The sequence below is a fragment of the Rana temporaria genome, chromosome 5 (assembly GCF_905171775.1).
Source record: "Rana temporaria chromosome 5, aRanTem1.1, whole genome shotgun sequence".
Lineage (NCBI taxonomy): Eukaryota > Metazoa > Chordata > Amphibia > Anura > Ranidae > Rana > Rana temporaria.
This window is the reverse complement of record NC_053493.1, coordinates 269,490,754-269,505,198: the sequence shown is the minus strand read 5'-3', so window position 1 is coordinate 269,505,198 and position 14,445 is coordinate 269,490,754. Positions and strand designations below refer to the sequence as shown.

The 14,445-nt window shown below is 40.9% G+C and overlaps 1 protein-coding gene across 5 annotated transcripts in view; it reads left to right on the top strand.

Moving 5' to 3' along the window:
* Positions 1 to 14,445, top strand: part of NFATC1 (nuclear factor of activated T cells 1) — a 271,495-nt gene that overhangs the window by 45,084 nt on the left and 211,966 nt on the right. The gene's annotated exons all lie outside the window — the stretch shown is intronic.

Genomic DNA, 14,445 nt, shown 5'->3' with positions numbered 1-14,445 from the left:
AATGTTCCAGTAAATGTATATATTCCAAAATGTCATATGGCTAGGACATTTCCAGACATCTGATGATTGTTGAACTTTTAATAGAACCTCCTTGCATTGGTAAATCTTGCTTACTTTAGGCTGCCCAGAGTGTGTATGTCATAAATCCAATGCTTATAAATGCTTGGCTAATCCAACCATTAGGAGGAAATAGTTTATATACTGGAAATAAGGATCTTCTACTACTACAATTATTTGATGCATCAGCCTGGATATGTTGTTATTTCTAAGGTTCTAAAGAGCTCTTCCAGTTTACGGCCGGCTTCTGTCGGACTGCAGTACACATGGGCCGAATGATGGCCGGTTTCTTTTGAACTGGCCGATGCCACCTGACATTCGGCCCATGTGTAGGGTTAATTCATTATGGGGGGGGATGCAAGGCATTAGAACAGGAAAACCCACTGTTCCAATTGAGACCAGGAAGCCTAATGATCCAGTAGGTGTTCGCCTCACGACGTATCACTTTACGTGTACACTTTAAATTGTAAGCGCTGCACATTTCGTATTTCATTTTTATTGTCTGTTTGTCATGCTAGCTGCTGCTTGATGCTGAACGGTCTAGCGCGGTATTACACTTATATAGTCACCAAGCATTACACTGTGGGAGAAAGGGTTATCCAGTGGGCGAATGAAGCAGTGGGGGAAGGGGAATATAAGCAGAGGGTGCACAGTTATAGGAATGTATTTCTTTGCTCTGCATGGGCAAAGCCTAAGTCTATTTTAAAGTTGATGCTACTAAAGTTCACACTTCAGGCTCTGAAAGCTCCCTGTACAGTGTTTTATTGATGTAATTAACCACCTTGAATTGAAATTGAATATCTTTTCCAGAAAACTTGTATTGAATTTAAGAGAAACAGGTACAGACAGTTAAAGCAGTGTACCATACTATACAGCATGTACTAAAATGATCAATAAGAAATGAGAATTAATCACCTCCAGTTACAATGTAAATACACGGTACAGAAAGAAAGCACTCTCACTTTTCCCAAAGACATGTACTGTGGAACCTCGGATTACGAGCATAATCCGTTCCAGGAGTATGCTCGTAATCCAAAGTACGCGCATATCAAAGCGAGTTTCCCCATTGAAGTCAAAATTTGTTCCGCATTGACTTCAATGGGATGCAATACCACATGCGACCAGAGGCGGGGGGCACCAGAGAACCTCGGAAATGGCCGGAAATGGGCCTTTACGAACGGCGCTGATTGGCTGCGATAGGCGACGTTCGGCTCTGCTAGGCTCCGCCCCCCCACCTTAGGCCATAAGCGGTACTGCACACCGCTTTGGCCTGAATCGTGCTCGTTTTGTGAAGCAATACTCGCAACGATTTTTTTAAATACAGTACTTATATCGTGAAATGCTCGTTAACCGCGTTATTCGCAATCCAAGGTTCCACTGTACAATATCAAAGTGATGGGTATTAGACCAAAGTCAAAAAAGACATCTATAGCAGTGGTCAAATACGAAAAGGAGAAGACTTTTAAAGGATACTTGCAGGGTGAGTCGGAAGGGGATATTTTGTATGTAGAAATGTGTAAAATAAAGTAATACAGAAAACTTTTAGAGTTGTGGAAAATCAATTAGGGCAACACCCCTGAATAAGAGGCTTGCAGTAGTAGAAGAGCATGGATCAAGTGTCATATAGTCAACACCAACTGGCCTGAATTTTACCAAATTTTTGGGGCAGATTCTGCTGGCATAGGTCATTTTATATAAGGGTAGCACCTCATTAATCACATTCTTCCACCCAAAAAAAGGAGATTGAGATTACCATTTTAACAGAATTTCACCCTTCACGTAGAAGGCAGTAGCAAAAGATAGCTGGAAGTCAATATTGTCAGTAATGCCAAGGAGAAAATTAGAGGATCAGCTGAGAGAGTGAGGCCCCGTACACACGGCCGAGGAACTCGACGTGCCAAACACATCGAGTTCCTCGGCAATTCAGCCCTGAAGCCGCCGAGGAGCTCGGCGGGCCGAGAGCTCCCATAGAACAACGAGGAAATAGAGAACATGTTCTCTATTTCCTCGTCGGCTTCCTCGGCCGAAAGTGTACACACGGCCGGGTTTCTCGTCAGAATTCAGCCAGAAACTCGGAAGCTGAATTCTGCCGAGGAAACTGGTCGTGTGTACGGGGCCTAAGATGCCCCACAGCAATAACAATCTGAACCACCTCTCCAAATGACCAGATGCCGATTTCTTAGTTAAAATTGGTATTTATTTATTGGAGCTTTTAGGGTTCAAACCTCCCAGGGTACTGTAGAAGCTAAAAGAAGTTATGGGCATCACTTGTAGGTACCAGCTACACTATATACTATACCATATGAAGATTTATTTAATAAAAATGGGAAAAATTTGAAATCAAATCAGAATTTATTGAGATTCTATTGATTACAAGTGGCAACTAACATTAAAAATATAAACAAGGCTGGGATTTTCACAGGGCCCAAGTGAGCTAATTCACTCAGAGCCTATTGGATAATTGCAGTTACCACCTGATGACAGCAGATGTTGACAGCAAATATCTATGAGCCTGCAGCTTTAACAGAGAGCCCCCAGACTTGTATGTAGTTTTTTATTTTTATTCATTTCACTTACTTACCGGTATATAGCGTTGACAATTTACACAGCGCTTTACATATATATTTGTACATTCACATCAGTCCTTGCCCTCAAGAAGCTTATAATCTAAGGTCATTGAGACCCCTTTCACACTGAGGGCGTTTTGCGGGGGGTTAAAAGCGCACCACTAGCGGCCGAAATGTGCTTCAAATCCGATGGTAAAATATTGGCGTTTTACCGATATTTTACCTCCGACGCAATGGGCCAGTGTGAAAGGGGTCTGACTCACATTCATACATATACAGTACTAGGGCCAATTTAGACAGGATCCAAATAACCTACCAGCATGTCTTTGGAGCGTGGGACGAAACTGGAATCCCCGGAGGTAGTGTCGTGGGTTTTTTAAGGTTAATGCATGTCCCAATCATATACCAAAATGCAATGTGTGTGACCTGTTTAGAGGTGCTGCATTTCATTGTGTGATGGCAGTTCTTCACATTCTAAATAGTCAAGATTTGCATATACGTTTGTTTTTTCTCAGTTTGCATTAGAGCCTTTTTATTATTTGCTGTCAATACTGGCAGGTGGTGCCTGCTACCAGTGCATTAGGTTCATTTCCATGGGATATCACATGTCCAGATCAAATGGGGGGGGGGGGGGTTGCGTCAAGGTTTTAGAGTTCGGAGGGGAGTCTTGGAGGTGCGCTTTAATATTGTGGATCTCAAACAATATCTTTATGTAAGTTACTGGGTTTCTTCAATTAAAAAAGCATGCCTATGAAAGGGTTAATAATGTGTGCTTCTTACGTGCTAGACCTTTATCTTCTGATGGCTGATGCGGAAACTGAAATATACAGACAAATTTCTAACTTACACTCAGAGACTTGTATTCAATGAAAGTGAAGTAATACATAGGATTACGTCACTAACAACTCAAGGGTTTGTAAATGCTTCCTGAATGTTTACATCTGACCTGACATGCAGCAGCTGTAGTCTTCACACTTATGAGGAACACAGGCTTGGTAATGACCATTGCTCCATGAACATCTGGAATCACACTCTATATCAGGAACACAGAAGACCTTATAGAGTCATTTCTTGTATGCCAAATAAGACGTTAATGAAAAAACTTAACAGGTCCTTCGGTGCCACTTGAAAAATGAGAATTCACTCTCAGATTCTCTTATTGTTTTCATCAGTTAAGATTTACCTTGGCCCTCAATGTAGCTGTTGATTAATTCACACATTTTATAGGCAAGATGCATTTTATTCATGTGGGCTGGTTCATGAGAACCTGATGATGATCCATTGTACAATGTGAGGTGATCAGCCATAAGGGGGACTTAGCAATGACATGGGGTTTACATGTGAAACCTGGCATAATTAAAAAATTTGGGGGGGGGGGGTGTAGGCGGTTTCCGTTGACCTGCTTGCAATTCCAATTTTCCAGCTGTTCATTTGACTACTCAAAGACCCAGGTTAAAGTTCTAGGGGTGGCCATAAGTCTTGAAGTGTGTGAGTGAGTATTAAAGTCAAGTTGCTACGCCAGAATTTGCAGAAGCAGAGGTCAGCAAATGCAGCCTTCACGTTCCTATCATTACTGGTTTACTGTAAAGTAGAATTCCAGTTCACACCTAACTAGCCTTAAAACGACCCCCTCCTAACACCTATGTTAACTAAAGCCTCGTACACACTGATGGAATGTCGGGCGACATCGGTCGGTTCAATTGAAACCGTCCGGCATTCGGTCCATGTGTATGGCAGCTGGTCCGACTCCTGATCAGCTCTCTCGGCCAATGACTAAGAGCGCTGACTGGAGTGTTCTGGTGGGACCCCCTGTCAGAACACAATAGTTCAGCAGTGGAGATCACTGTACTAACATTGGATTGTTAGAACAGTGGCTCCGACTAGAGCTCTAAGTTTTTTTGTGGCATGTACCTGTGTAGGAAAGATGTATATACTTACCTATTTTCAGGCCACTTCAGTCCAATCATGTGATTTGACACCCCTCTGTCATCCAGCACTGCTTCAGAGTAGAGGAGCAACGGGCCATTGAAGCCTATGAGTAACGTCCTAACTCCAGACTTTACTAGCTGCTGTTGGAGCGCTCTCTTCTCTCCCCTGCCTCCATTGTTGGCTGACACAGGGGAGATCTTGTGATCAGACCAGAAGGGCCTGAAATTATGTAAGTACTGTATATAAATCTTTAGCATGAGTTTTGGTGGGTTTACGGTTCGGGAGTAAGATGGGATTAATTGTTACATCTAGGATAAGCTATACGGATAGGTGATACTAGGGTACCTTGAGTGCTTACAGTAAAATTTACATTTTTATCAGATGGAAACAGTCTGTACACAAATGTTCTGTGTTTGATGGTTTGCTGGTGCCTGAAATTATCGTACCACTTTCTACAGGCGTACAGACATAGAGTCTGCCCTAAGTATGGTTAGGTCTCAGGTGTACATTTAATATAGAAAAAAGGCAGCCCTTACCACTGACTGAAGGCTCACAGGCCTGAAAAAAAAATGTCATTTCTAAATGAGTATGTGATCTGGAAGTCATACAACACACTCATTAACATGGATGTCAAGCCTTCACAAAAGAAGTGTTAAAAGAATAAGGCAGGAAAGTCATTCTAAGAGTCACATAAACATATACTCTCGCTTCTCAGTCTTGCTGCTGAAGGTCAGGAAATCACCACTTACAGCTCACCAACTCACTTATGAGTAGTTGCCTATCATCTCTTGGCCCCCTGGTGAATCAGGGTTTACACAGTGCTTGCACTTCTTTCGTTCTTCACGTAATGACAAAAAGGGACAAATTACATTATTCTAATTACTTTAACCCCTGGGTTTCCAGAGGTTAAGTAGAATTCACTGATCCATAAATAACTGTTATGGGGTCTGTATGTCAACAAAACTTCCGCTATTATAAATGCGCAAAGTGGCAGTAGACCTGCTATTAATTTGCATACATTATTGAAATTAAACTTGTTTGTTTTAAGCTTTCATGTAATAAAATTGAACTTGTAATAGGTATTGGGTTTTTTGCGGAGAAGCTGGTTTAAAGTCACAGAATGGCTTTGTAGAATTGTTCATATGCAATATACCCTTTGTTAACAAATATCTATAGCTAATGGATCTGTAATTTCTAATCTCTGACATAGGGATCTATAGAAGGGGACCATTGAAATAGGTTTCTATTATGCCGCGTACACACGACCGTTATTCATGTCATGAAAAAAAAAACAACGTTTTTCTCAACGTGATTTGTCGTTACGCGGTGACGTACAAAACGTACAACGGCACTATAAAGGGAACGTTCCATTCGAATGGAGCCACCCTTTGGGCTGCTTTTGCCAATTTCCCCGTCTCATAACTTGTTTCTGACCTTCCCCCTCCCCCCCCTCGTTAAAGCGTACGCACGACCGTTTTTCACGACATGAAAAATGACGAAGAAAAATAGAGCAGGTTCTAAAAAAAAATTCCACATTTTTCTCGTAGAGAAAAATGCTATGGAGCCTACACACGACCGTTTTTTTACGACCAATTTAAAAAATTGCATTTTTCTCATCATGAAAACCGGTCGTGTGTATGCGGCATTAGCCTTAAAAAACAGGTGGCTACTTGGTCTACAAGTCTGTAAAAAACCCTGAGGAAATGAAATTCCTTTTATGCTTTGGAATTCTGTGTTTACAACACAGGTGTCCACATCTCTAACCAGACTAAACTTCTTTTCAGTTGACTTCTTAAATGCAAGGCCATCCATAAACATTCATCTTTCACTAATTTTGCCCCGCAGAAATATAATCTGCCATGCTTATTTTAGGTGAAGTAATTCATATTGTTCTAACTGCTCTCATTTTATGAAGGGTGAAATGTTCCTGGCTGCTGAAGGTTCTTGTACATATTTTGTGCTGCTTTATTAAGGAAGACTGCTACCCTCTAAAGTTGGCTATATAGTTTATGACAATGACAACGTCTAGGCATTACTGCTTTTATGAGCAATATTATATTTTATGAATCTGTGTCTTTAAGTTGACCATAAATAGCTCAAATTTTGGCCGATTCCTTGCCAAAATTCTAACTACGGGTAGACCTATCAGTGCCACCTTGCTCTAGGGAGCTCGGTGGAAAATTGTTGGCCGAACAGTGACTACATCCTGTCAAATGCAGTCAGTGTTCGGGTATTCCGGCAGCTGTAGAAGCTGAATTCAATAGCTTGCAGGAAAGATTACTCCAACTGTGCTATTTAGCATGGACAGGGGAATTGATTAATTCTTGGTTTTGTTCAGCCCCATGATATGGCTAGCCTAAAGCTTGACCATACATGGAATGAAATTTGTCTGGTTCAACAGGGACTGGCTGAACTTTGATCCTTGTGTGGACATGTCTACTGAACAGAAGTCGATCTAGCAATTGACTTTTGTTGAACAGGCTTGCTGAATTTTTTTTCTCGATCAGCAACTGCAACCAGTGGGCTGCAGCGTCTAATGTGTGCATTCTGGTAGTGGAGAGTCCCCTCTCTCAGAATACAGTGTCTCAATTGGGAGAATTCTTCTTTCCACCTTGATTATGTGAATGGAATAGAGGAATATGTTTGGCTGAAACAAACGGTCCATCTACGGCCAGCCTTAAGCAGGGTATACACGTTCAGTTTTTCTTATTCAACCAGCAGGTTGATTAAAAAAAAACTCACAGATTCCTGCATCCACACACAATGGGTATGCAGGGAACTCTCCCATTCTGCTATTGTATTCTGACTGGGGGGACTCACCCATCCCATTAGAATACACAGATCAGCGCTGCAGCCAGTGGCTGCATGGATTAATCAATGGCTGGTTTTCCAGCAGAGCCATTCATCTGGAACCAGCTGACTTTCAGCCAGGAGAAGGAGAATCTTGTTTGGCTGTACGGTCCAGGCTTCGGAAAGATCACAACTATATGGTACCCAGTCCATAGCCCAGCACTACAGTGAGCATAGGGGGGGGGGGCAGAGCAGATAACCGGTGATTGACTGTCACCAGCTCTCTGCTCTCAGTGCTCTGATTGGCAGCGTTTGATCGATTCGTTCTCAGCCTTACAGGCAGCAGGAGACAGATGCAGCATCGGACTGATGATTAACTCCGATCAACATACCTTTTTCGGTCATGCCCCTTTCGTCAGAAGCCGGATCAGCTGCCGTACACACAACCTAAATGTCAGGCAGTTTCCATTGAACTGCCCGTGGCTTAACTCACAAAAGTATAGCAGTTATGTGCACCAAGATAAACAAGTAGTAGCTATCTTTTGTTTATATGTGAACAGTTCTCTACTATATTTTGAATGGGAGAGCGAATCCTCCAGATGCCTCCATTGCCTTAAGTGCAGCTCTGTTTTATTTTTATACTGTGACCTACAATAAAACTAATATTAGAGTAACAGCCATGCTAAGGAAGTACAGAATGTAAAAGGGACTTTCCCTTTAAAGTTCTGTGCACGGTGCACAGTTTTACTTCAACCTGTAGATCAGATCTGGCTTGACAGGGCAGGATGCTTCAGATCTTTTACATTTTTGTTTTCTAGGAAAAATTTTAACAGTGATGAGCTTCAGTGGAATGATCCTAATACAGATTCTGATCGCATGGCTTTCCACTGTTTTGGTGTCAATGTGTTTCCTGCTTCCATTCAAAACGTTTCCATCTGACCTCTTGTGACTTTTGCTCTGGGCCACTAAAAGCTGGCACCAAACAGAAATGTCGATTATTTTGTTAATCACACATTTTAGCTAAACTTCCTTCCACAGCAAGAGTCTATCAACATAAATGTTTGTAGCAATAAAAAAAAAAAAGAAGAAAAAAAAATGGGATTCGTCACTGGGGTCAGCGACTACGTAATGGAGTGACTTTTTTCCATTTTGCCTTAAAAAAGGGCTGCAAACTTACTTCCTCCTGCTGCTTATTAATGTGTTATGACTTACTGCTTTTAATATTGGTTTATAATATACATAATTATTAGCGTGGTTATCGTATGTTTCATCAAAACACACCCTACATTGTAATTCCGCGTACACACAATCAGACTTTTGCCCGGCCAAATCGCATCGGAATTCCATCGGAAAAATATAGAACATGTTATCTAAACTCCGATGGCATTCATCGGAAATTCCGATGAAAAAACTTGGATGGGGCTACACACGATCAGAAAAGCCGATGGAAATTCCGATCGTGTGTACGAGGCATTACATTAATGTTAATGCAAAAAAGAGTGAAGGTTTACTTCATGTATAGATGAAATAAATAACTAAAAATATATATAAAAAATTTGCCTTTTACATGATTTATTAATTGAAGCGCATCTTCAAACATTGTGAACATTCTTCCTTAAATCAGGGTCCTTATTTATTCGCCTTAATTATGTTGCTTTATAGGAATATTATTTAAGGTATTTAAGGTGTTTGTGAACTTACACCAAATAATGCACACTGTAATGTATCCAACAATATTTTTACTATAATTTCCTTTTGTAAAAAACTTTCTTTGAATACCTGTTTTTGATGCTTTATTTGATGGTCACGTGGACACACCGTTTTCATTTACTTTTCATTGTTGATCCTGCCAGTAACCACACTTCTTGTCCTAGGGTGACAATGTTCAATCCATGGAGGAGCAGTGTTCTCACCCTAGGAGGCATTCTGTAATCCACATAGGTGAACTGAGCAGCACTGATAACACTGCTTAAAGCAAAACCTCAGTCATTTTTTCTTCTTTCTATCTATTAAATCTTCTGGCCTTGTTGTATAGGCAAGCCTTCTGTTCTGAAACAGATACAGTAGGCCCTTGCTGTTAATAAGAGGTTGCAAGGAGTGGTTTTAAATCGGATGTAAATAAAAACCAGAATTCAGAATTTCTTGGAATTCTTGCTGTGGCCTAATATTATTTACCCTTTGGGAAAAATCTATTTAGGTCAAAATAAAGTATTAGAGTGGGAACAAAAAAATCCCATAAAACTATATTTTCCTGTATTATTATACAACATCTAAGCTAAAAAAAATGCATTTTATCCTAATAAAATTTGTTTCCGATATTTTTATGGCACTGCCCAATTCCCCAATTTTTTAAAAGGGTGCAGAGCACCATTCAGACCAGCCCCTGACCTCAAAGGTTGTTTATGATCTATTGTGTTTACCATTGTTAACACATATTGGGGCCACTTTAGGTGGGTTCAGGTTAACCTACCAGTAAATGTTTGAGTTTTGGAAATAATCCCACAAAAACATACGGAGAATGTACGAGGTCAACACAGAGGGGGAGGTTTACTAAAACTAGAGCATTCAGAATTTGGTGCAGCTGTGCATGATAGCCAATCAGCTTCTAACTTCAGCTTGTTCAATTAAGCTTTTTATTATCATTATTATTATTATTATTATTATTATTATTAAAAAATGCTTATAAATGCAGTCTTACCCATGGGTATGACTATAATGAACAGGGAGATTCTGATCTTCTTAATCTAGCTTCCTTACTAGTCAGGATGCAGTGACCTAAAAGCCCCCATAACACTTCTGGAAGAGCAAGGTCTTGAAACTCTTACTGAAGCTTAGAAAATTGGTGGTGTTTTTTTAGGATCATTCCATACCTTACCCCCCTGCACCGAGAAAGCACATCCTCCTAGTCTCTGTTTCCTCACCCTAGGGACAACGACATTCGTTTGTCCCGCTGAACGTAGTGCTCTACTAGGAGCATATGGTGTGAATTTTTTCCAGAGGTACTCTGGTCCACCTCCATGGGCTATCCTATATATAAAACAGCCAAGATTAAACAGAACCCACTCACGGACGGGCAACCAATGCAAGGTATTCAAAATTGGGGTGATATGTTCCCTACTACCAGCACCCGTAAGCAGGGGCGGACTGACAACTCATGGGGCCCCCGGGCAATAGAAGATTATCGGGCCCCTGGGCTTACAGATGGCCACCACGCCAGGAGGCAGTGCAGAAGCGGGGCAGCTAAAATCTCGGGATTTTCACATCAAAAGCATGTCGGTTTCGGACATATCAGGGACAGATGTAAAAAAAAAACATAGATTTTTACATACTGTTCCTGGTTTTACTGAGCCTGGCAACCCTGATGGGGCCCCGTAGTGGCATGGGGCCCTCAGGCAGTGCCCGAGTGACTCAATGGTCAGTCCGCCCCTGCTCGTAAGTAACCTTGCTGCGGCGTTCTGAATTAGTTGGAGTCTATGCATGATCTTTTTAGGTAGGCCAAGGTACAAAGCATTACAGTAGTCCAACCGACTGGTAATTGTTGCATGGAAGCTGATTGGTTTCTGTGCAGAGCTGCACCAGATTTTGCACTCTCCGGTTTTAGTAAATCAATCCTCGATAAAACTGAACCAAGCACTATGGATGCATTAATGAACAGAATATTATAAAGTGTAGCAACTTTACTGTTTTGGCTGACTTATGATGTGAGTAACCTTCTACTGATCCTTATCTACCCATGAATTACTGATAATGATCAAGTAGGATAACTGACTTTTGATTACCTCACACAAAAAAGAAAGGTATACACCATAACCATTCCCATTCTCATAATGTATGGAAGTTACGTGTTTATGTAAGCATCAAAGTTTGTGTCTACCCAAAATTTGTAATTCAGCTTTGGGTAGGCAAATACATCATTGAATCACTTGACAGCTTCATCTTCTTCATCTTGGCGGTCCTTTTGGCATGTTTGGCTGTTTCGCTAGCTAACCACAAACCCACAACAAAGGCATAACTCTTTGAACAGCTGGGATTCAAACCTATTTCTTTATTGTAAATTCTGGAGCACCTACCTTGGAATCGTGACACTTTCAATGGTTGTTGCAGTTGGACAGGTCTAGAAATTCTGGTGGGGATCTTCTGTATTCTTGTAGAATTGCAAAAAGCCAGGAAGTAAAATAATTTGCAAGCAGTCATAAATTGTTAATATATATATCATTCTTTTATGGAATAGACCTATAATTTTCACTGGCCTGTCATTGAAGTTTAACCCATATGTAATATATTGTAGCTTACCAGACCTCAGATGTGATGGCTTCATTAGTTTTAGGCTCTTTCACACTGGGCAGGCACCATTGCAGTCCACCTGCTCAGCGGGGAATCTGTTCACTGATCCCCACTGAGCAGGTGGGTGGCTGGCCTGTGTCCGCTTATGCAAAGTGGACACAGACACATCCCGCTCTTCTCTATGGGCGGTCAGATGTAAACGGATCGCCTGTCTGTTTACACGCAACTGCCATCCCATCCGCCAGACAAATCGGGAGCCCAATCCGTCTGTTTTTAGCAGACAGCATCGTATGTCAGTGGGTGACAACTGACACGTTCATTGACACCTACCGCTCCATAGAGGAGACTGAAGAGTCCAATCGGGTCCACCTGAAAAACTGACAGGCACCCCTGATTAGTCCACCCGTGTGAAAGGCCCCCTATATAAGGACATTTTACCTGGTGATCATCCAGTAGCACTTCCTACTCTAGGATGACCACGTTCACTTACTGTACTGCATCTATAAGGAAGCAGCTTTGTCAACCTACGACATGAATTGTTAAGACTGACAAAGACCTCTTCTATCCTTTTCTCCATAACATAGGGGACCAGTCTGTAATCCACTCAGAAAGCTGGGAATCAAAATTATTTTATTGTGTGTATTTCACGAGCCAAAAGGGCAATTCGAAAAGTTTGTTGTTAGGGTTTACAAACCCTTTAGGAAACCTAAGGCTCAATTCACAAAGCTTTACATCATGATAAAAATCAATAATTTGACTGTCATTTTTAAATGCATTGTACTGAAAAAGAAACTGTCACTTTTTAGAAAATTAGGATCCTTATCTTGGTGTTTGTTTTTTTTTCTTCTAATTCTTTATTTAACAAACATCTTGGTTTTGTTAATTGAATCTCCTAGCTTTTTGATAATTACATCATCTTCCTTATACATAATTCTAGAGAGTTATATGAGTAATGGTTTCCCAGTACATGATTCAAATACTGCATATTGTGAAATGATGAGACCATTACTAAATTACGAATAGAGACTGTGAAACACCACTCTAAAATGTATTGTTTATATTCTATTTCTTTCATATAATATTTTATTATGGCTAAAAAACGATTTGTTGGAATAAATCCACTGTAAAAAAAAAAAAAAATGAATATGATCGTACCAATGTTTATAATGCCTGTATTTTTAAATGAAAATCAGCTTAGCAAGTGGGTAGAGGAAAGAGTGAAACCATTTGGTGCTTTTCAAAGTAGACAGCAAAGTGGGAAGAGTGACATATTCAGTAAGTTTGCAGTACTACAGAATGTTTTTCACCTTAATGCATAGAATGCATTAAGGTGAAAAACCATGAGGCCTCGTACACACGACCGAGGAACTCGGCGGGCGAAACACATCGCTTTCCTCGTCGAGTTCTTGTTAGGCTTGCCGAGGAACTCCACGAGCCAATTTTCTCCATTCCTGTCGAGGAAAAAGAGAACATGCTCTCTTTTTGGCTTGACGAGTTCCTCGACAGTTTCCTCGATGAAAAATGTACACACGACCGGTTTCCTCGGCAAAAAAACTCTCCCACAAAGTTTCTTGATGGATTCTGCCGAGGAAACTGGTCGTGTGTACGAGGCCTGAGAGTTTACAACCCCTTTAAGCAATTTAGCTTTGTTGCCAACCCATACCTCACATTGTGACGCAAAACATTTAGAAGCATCATTACTCATGGAAAGTCATCATTATATTCTCTTCTTTTCCCAGCAAGCTCTCATAGTTAAAGTGTTAATAAACCAACAACAATAAAATCAGTCTGTATATGCAGTAAAGCATGCTTGTCATACGCACTGTGGAACCTAAGGGGTTAATCCTCTGTGTAAAAAGGCTGTTCGATCATGTCTCCTCTGATCATCTCCTTCCTCCACTGACTCCAATATATCTCCAGATATTATAGAGGCCAGAGGGCAGGAGGCTGCACATGCTCAGTTTGGTGTGTATTGCTGGAGAGTTTTTTTTTCTTGAGAGAGTGCATGTGATCAACACGGGGTCAATCGGCACTGCCCAGACAGAGGGTCATGGGTCCTGCAGCCTCATAGGACAATCAGAGTAGAATGAAAATTCCTCCTACAAGCTTTAACAAGACACTCATAGAAGCCACAAGACTGTTCTAACTGCTGATGAAAAAAAGGATTTAGCCATTTATTTTACTAAATCCTGGTCCTGGGTTTATAACACTTTAAGATTGATAGAAATACACACTGCAGTAAAGACTGATTGGCTCACCGTACTGCCACTTCCACTGTGAGTCTTGCTGTGCGAGGAGGGGGGCAATGAATTATATGAAACAAGCAAAGATGCAGTCACTTGTACTAGCTTTAAAATTACATAATTGCAATTACTTTAAAGTGCTGCCTAGCTGGCTCAGATGATGATCTTTTATTATGTAAGAGAGAAATATATACATGGATGGCCTGAAGGATACTGTAAAAAGGAATAATGACTTGCCCCAAGTCATGTGCTTTTATTATAAAAATATACAAGGCATGAACACCAAAGGATATATTTAAAAAATAAGTACCGGTAATGAATATGACATTCAGGGCCAGTTCACACCAGACGCAGTTCCGTACAGTTCTGTGTGCTTTTTTTCTGCACAAAATGCATGCACAGTGTTCTCCATGTATTCCAATGGCTCTAGTTCACACCATGCAGTCAGTTTCTGCACCAGAAACTGGCTGCATGGTGTGAACTAGAGCCAACTAGAGCCATTGGAATACATGGAAAACACTGTGCATGCATTTTTAGTGCAGAAAAAATGCACACGAAACTGTACGGAACTGCGT